Genomic DNA, 6834 nt, shown 5'->3' with positions numbered 1-6834 from the left:
TTTTAACTTAAAACAGGACTGCGGGTTGAATTATCTGAAATAGAGGGACTTTTTTGAAAAATGGCATGACGGACGAAAGAAACCCAATTTGCTTTATTATTAATTAATAAATAATAAATATAAGGTATAAAGATAAAGATAATAAATTAATTAGTTAGATAAAGATAAAGATAAAGATAAATATAGATGTGAAATAAAATAAATAAAATAAACGCGGGCCTGGCCAAGGCGTGCGTTTAGCCACGTGCCGTGCCGGGTATGCATCACGCCAGGCACGGCCCTAGCCACAAATCGAACCCTAACTAAGAAATCTCATCCCCCCATCCCAGCCGCCACACCGCCCACAGCGCAGGCACAAGCGAGCAAGAGAAGGCAACGGCGCGACGGCACGACAACGGGGCGGCCGCAAGAGCAGCGGATCAGCGCGCGGGGAGCGGCGGCGACTCTGCGCGTGGGCGGTGGCTCGCGAAGAGCATCAATGCACAGATCTCGGTGAACGTCGAGCATTCTGTCGTCGAAGATGGTGCACGTCGAGCTCGACCGTGCGGACGAGTGGTCCGAGTCCGACGTCTCGGAAGATGTCTCCGACTCCGAAGTGGGCGATGGCCTGGACTGGCTCGACGCCGTCGAGAGCCATGATGGTTCAGCCCGGCTATCCGCCGCCTTCTCGATCGTCGGAGGCGCGGCCGCGGCGCGGAGGCCGAATGCGCACGGCGGCGTGCTCTCCCGCCCCTTTCAGCCGCTCTCCAATCGCACGCAGAAGCTCGCCTCCCACATCCGGGCCACGCCCTTGGAGGTATGCAGCGTCAACTCTTCGCCTTAGAGATCCTAGCGTGGTGAATTATTTGCTTGTGCATGTTATCTACAGTCTCGTGTTATGGTACGTTGTGTTCAATATCTTATGTGATTGATTTTGTATTATTTATAAGGAGTGGGAAGGTAGAATGAACGTGGGGATGTCAAATTCGGTAACGACTGCAATCAGGGACAGCATAAGGGACACATCAATTGGCAAAATAAGGAACCATGAGAAGGCCGATCGTGCTACGGTGGAACAGGTCTTTACATGCTCTCTGCTAAGTGATATTTATTCTGTCCTATGCCTTTTGGAGCGGAACATGTCTGCTTGCACTTGCAATCTTGCATAATCCTAATGTACCATTCCATTCCCTTTCAATCGAGCTGGCATTTGTTTCAAGAGTCTGCTTGGTTAGAAAGTATCTTCTTGTACTGGATACACAAGAAGTCAAATTAAGTCATTAAGAATTTGTTTTAGTGCATTTTACATACCATTCTGCCTTTTATTGCACTTTTTATGGAACTCTGTTTAATTCCCAGCTATATGTATGATCTAAATGGCACCATGAGTCACCAACTCTTTTTGTTGCAGTAATGTTGGCTACTTAAGTGAAATTACCTGAGGTGATGTTATCTAAATTATTTTCCTGATTCCTGATTGCAGTTTTTCGTTAGACATGATTACCACGTTAATTATCTTTAATTTACATACGGCTGAGGGGTAGAAGTTTCTTCTCTTATACAAGCATTAACCATGCTCTTCCTGATGCTTAGTGAAGTATCGGTTACTTTACATTTATCTAATAACTTCATCAGCGAAGTAATTCATTTATATGCAGGCCATTGACCCAAGAACACGCATGGTTTTGTTCAAGATGTTGAACAGTGGTGTTTTTAATAATATAAATGGTTGCATTTCTACAGGAAAAGAGGTAAACACTAAAATGCAGTGCATGTGCTACTGAACTATTTCCTTCGATCCGTGTATTTCTCTTTACTGCAGACCTAAAAGCATTAGAACATTAATAAATGAAATACAGCTCCTTGTTCGGTAAATAGAATAAAGAGAATTCTGCTCAATCTGCTGGTTTCAGTTATCTGTTTTCCCAATTGGGTATATCTACTTCCATATTCAACATTAATCCACTTCCTGTGCAGGCAAATGTCTATCATGCAACAAAGATAGATGGCCAGGAGCTAGCAATCAAAGTCTATAAAACCTCTGTCCTTGTCTTTAAGTAAGATTCGATTCTTTACACTTGTTTGTTGCTCCCTATAGATTCTTGTTGAAACATATTGCAGTACTGTGTCATGTGATATGCTCTTTATCCTTTTCGTACTTGTTAAAAGAATTGTTCTGTAAAGGTTTGAGTGACATTTGTTTATTGCAGGGATAGAGACAGATATGTTCAAGGAGATTATCATTTTAGATATGGTTACTGCAAGCATAATCCCCGGAAAATGGTTAAGACCTGGGCTGAAAAGGAAATGAGAAATCTTAAACGGTGGGATATATTTTTCATACCTTATTCATAATTTCATATTGCTGTTACTCTAGTATAAGCTGTTGCCTTGTGACTATGAGGTCACAGGTTTGAGTCCTGGAAACAGCCTCTTGCAGAAATGCAGGGAAAGGCTGTGTACAAAAGACCCTAAGTGGTCGGACCCTGCACAAGCGGGAGCTATGTGCTCCGGGCTGCCCTTTCTTTTAAAAAAAGTCTTATTGCTCCTTAATCTCTTGTTCTCCTATAATTTTCTAGTATTTAAATCCATCTATTTCTTTGTTACCCTCGTTACAGAGTGGCAGCAGCTAAAATTCGATGCCCAGCACCATTGCTCCTGAAGCTTCATGTATTGGTGATGGAATTCATAGGTAATTCCACAACTTTCCTGTGTAGCATTGGTATATTTGTAGTTGGAAGCATGCTTATCTTGCTGGCAGGATAAAATTATAGTTGATATATGTTCTGATACAAATTCTTTTGTTATCCTTCAGGGAAAGGAGGTTGGGCTGCTCCTCGTCTTAAGGATGCTGCTTTGTCGGTTGACAAGCTGCGTGAAGCTTACTTTGAGGTACATCCGTACATGACAAGTCAAAACAGTTTTCTCTCTTAACTGGATAGCTATAAATGGATCTGTACCATTACCTGCTGTATTGATATCTAACTGGATGGTTCAAAGTTGGAACTCGATATATTTTTATACAACTTAACATGTAGATCATAATTCACATTTGAGTATAGTTTGCAAGGGATGGTGATGCCGTGATGGTACAAGAACTTTCTGAGCTATAACAAACTTCTTAATGTTGTTTCCATTGCACTCAATTTTCCCCACTCGCTTGTTGGGTCATATTTTAGTCAACTACAACAAAGCCTTTTTGGGCTGTATTTTTGTCAGCACTTCAAAATTTTAGTGAAGTTCTACAATACTAGTCTAGTTTTTCTGGACAGAAGAATGGTCAATATTTTGTAAAACTTAACTTCTTTGAGGTGACTTTGTAGTTCCGCCTATCATAATGGTCATTTACATTTCCACAAGTCCTCGTGCAAAATATATTTTATTCACATTGTAGTCCCAGGCCCAAGCTTTCATTTATTCTGGTGCTGATGTGTATTATAATATTCTCTGTACTGTTAGTCATTATAGATTTTATCATACACTAGATTTGGGTTAAGAGAATCAAGCCAGATGAAAGCTCTCATTATTGATTGCAGTATTTGTGTATCATTTTCAGTTTTCTCATGTACTTACTGCACCATGTTTTCAGATTGTTACGATAATGAGGACACTTTATCAAAAGTGCAAGCTGGTCCATGGCAATTTGAGTGAATATAACATTCTTTATTTTAAGGTAATGAAAACTTGTTAATTGAGCTTTTTCCCGTTAATATTACCATTGTTCCAGAAAACCTTTTCTTATACCCTTCTTCTGTTGTGCAGGGCCACTTATATATCATTGATGTTTCGCAATCTGTTGATGTTGATCACCCTTTGGCGTTGGACTTATTAAAGGAAGATTGTTTGCATGTTTCTGTAAGTGAAAGCTGGATAGATCACCACCCATGTGTATATTAATAAATCGGAAATGCTATTTGGCGAACGTTTGCCAGGAGCCTAATCCTGGTGAACGCCTTCGCTGCCCTCTCATGGATGTTGGCGCAAGGCCAACTTCACATCAGCTCTCTAGAATCGTCCGCTGTGAACGGATCCCTGGCGAACATTCCTGTTTTCATTTTTTCACGAAATCACGAGTGATGCGCGGCTGAAGGGAGTCGAACTTGCCACCTCCAGCAGGAGTATTAAGCTCAAACTTACTATGTATTTGAGTGAACTGTTTTTTAAATTCGGGTTTCCATTTAAAAAATAATGAATATCCTGATTTTTTTTCCATTTCTAAAAGAACAAAAATCCCTATTTTTTAGAGGGGATTTTTTTTCTTCTAAACTTACCATGTGCATTTTTATTATAGGTAGGATGGCAATTCATAGGCCTTCTTTTATTATAGTTTTATTCTTTGAAGAGAATGGCATTTTGTTATCAGTAACATGGCAATTTTTATTTATCAAGAGTTTTAATAGTCAAATAACATGGAATTTTGTTTTTTTAGAGGATGGTAGTTTAATAATGATAACATGACATTTTTATTATTAAGAGGGTGACAGTTTTATTACTAAGAGCATGGCATTTTATTATCAATGACATGGTAGTTTATTATTAAGAGCACGACATTTTTAATAGTCAATAGCATGACATTTTTGTTTTTAAGAGGATGGCGTTCAGTAATGAACATGGCATTTTCATTATTAAGAGGATGATAGTTTTATTATTAAGAGTGGCATTTTTATTTATCATTAGCATGGCAGTTTTTTTTAAGATCATGTCATTTTAGTAGTCAATAACATGGCATTTTTATTATTAAGAGGATGGCAGTTTTTATTATTTTACAGGATGGCATTTTAATTTTTAATGGCATAACTTTCTTTTTCCTTTTTTGACCATGGCAGTTTTTCAAAATTCAGATCATTGCAATTAGGGCCCTGTTTTTGTTGTTGGCATTTTTTCAAATATAAGAAAAGCTAACTGGTCCTATGGGCATAGCGAAAACTGTGTTTGCACTTTTTTTTATGAATGGGCTGGAATTGGCCAATTTTTTAAGGCCTGAATTGATCAACTAGTCGCTGAGCAAGCCCATACGAGTGAACATTTTCAGCGACCAAAAAGGTTCGCTCGATGAACCCTCATGGGGCGAACGAACAGTTCGCGGGGGGCTCCTCCCAGAGCTGATGTACGCTGGATATTAGGGTATAGAATATGGGTATAGAATTGCCATGGGTATAGAATATTTTTCCTTTAAAACCATTACAATTTTATAATTGTATCTTTTTGGTTAAATGTCAATTATAATTTTTAATAGTGTTTCATATAGTCTCACGGCAATTTCATAATTTTTTGGTTTCGAAAAATGCTTTTTTTTTGCAACTTACTGTGCACTACTATTATTTATATGGTAATGTTATTCAGCTGGGAAGGGGGTGGCAAGCAAACACATTTTCTTGGCAGTTTTAGTTTGTGACGTGAGATCAAACGGTGGCAGTTTTAGAAGGAAAATGCCTCTCTGAAGAAACTGCCATGCTGTTCTGAAGAAACTGCCACCCCCATACAACTAAAACTGCTATCTAAACGTTCACAAATGCCACCCCCTCCCGGCGGAAGTTTGACAGCCAAGAGGGTCGTATTTTGCATGGCAAATTTATTTACGACATTTTAAAAAACCCAGCTAATTGGGCCTAGCCCCTTCTTTCTGCACGTTTCATAATTTACTGGACCAGCTGGGGTTGCTGGGAAACTCCCCCCGGGAGAAAACGCATGGGTTCGCCCGATCGGACCCCTGGGGGCAAATGAATCGTTCTTTCGGCACTGCATTATGTGGGTCCTAATAAATTGCTAAGTCTGATATACGCAACATTTTGTGCAGGACTTCTTTCTGAAATGAGGTGTCGCTGTCATGACAGTAATGGATCTATTTAATTTTGTGATTGATCAAAACATTGCGGATGACGATGTAGATGATTACTTAGAAAAGGTATGTTGAATGGAGATAAATTGGTGATTGTGCATGCTGCATCATGGATAAAGAATCTAATGGATTAGCTGTATTCTGTTAATCACAGGTTCAGTAGAAGATGTTGGAGAATGGAGATACACTCGCAAATGATGATGACATATCTCCAACAGTCATGGTGCAGGTAAGATTAGTTCAACCGTCATCTGCTCACATTTGCCATAAATGATTAGCCTTCTAAGCAGGAGATCTTGATGGACACTACCAGGTTTAACAATAATTCACTTGATTTCTGTGTGTAGACGTTGGATTATGTGAAGCAGTGTGAGGCTGATATAGTCAACATGTCAATGTTGCAACGACCATCCCTGTGTTACGAGCCACCAGCGGATAAGCTTTATAACCAGCCATTGGTAGGATTTGTGCGGGCTGAAAAAAACAAGCGTACTGCTGAAAAGCAGAAAAAACAGTTGCCACATAATAAGTGCTCATTGCTAAGTAGTGGATCTTGCTCTAGTTCTGGTGAAGATTCGAGGTATGAGGCTGATCCCAAGATGGGACCTGAGGAGAGGAAGGCTGCTCGGAAGGAGGAGAAGAAGAAAGTGAAAGAAGAGAAGAGAGAAGCTCGGAAGACGAAGGAGCCGAAAGCCGATAAGAAGAGGAGGAAGAAAATGGCAAAAGCAAAGTGCAAGAGGTAGCAATCTCTGGTTGATTCTAAATTAATTCTGTGAGAGCCTGTATGATTGAGTGTTTATAACGAGTAAGGACGATGCTTCCCCAGCGATGACGCAAACAAATGTCATTGGATTCTCAGTTGTGTTTTTTTTGTTCATTCCGCTTTTTAAATTGCGCAGCCCTGAAGCGCAGTAGTGTCTAGCTACCTTGTAAATGGTGCCTTGTCAATTGTCATCAGATTTAAAATTTCCATGTAGTTTCGTTTTGTGACTTGCCAGCTAAGAAAAGTTTCTCAA

At 39.8% G+C, this 6834-nt stretch overlaps 1 pseudogene; it reads left to right on the top strand.

Annotated features, from left to right (window-relative positions):
* Positions 1-287: 287 nt before the first annotated feature.
* LOC119341314 lies at positions 288-6834 on the top strand (annotated as a pseudogene).

Source organism: Triticum dicoccoides, chromosome 7B (genome assembly GCF_002162155.2).
Source record: "Triticum dicoccoides isolate Atlit2015 ecotype Zavitan chromosome 7B, WEW_v2.0, whole genome shotgun sequence".
In the NCBI taxonomy this organism is placed as follows: domain Eukaryota; kingdom Viridiplantae; phylum Streptophyta; class Magnoliopsida; order Poales; family Poaceae; genus Triticum; species Triticum dicoccoides.
Note: the sequence above shows the minus strand (reverse complement) of the source record. Positions and strands in the feature narration are given on the sequence as shown.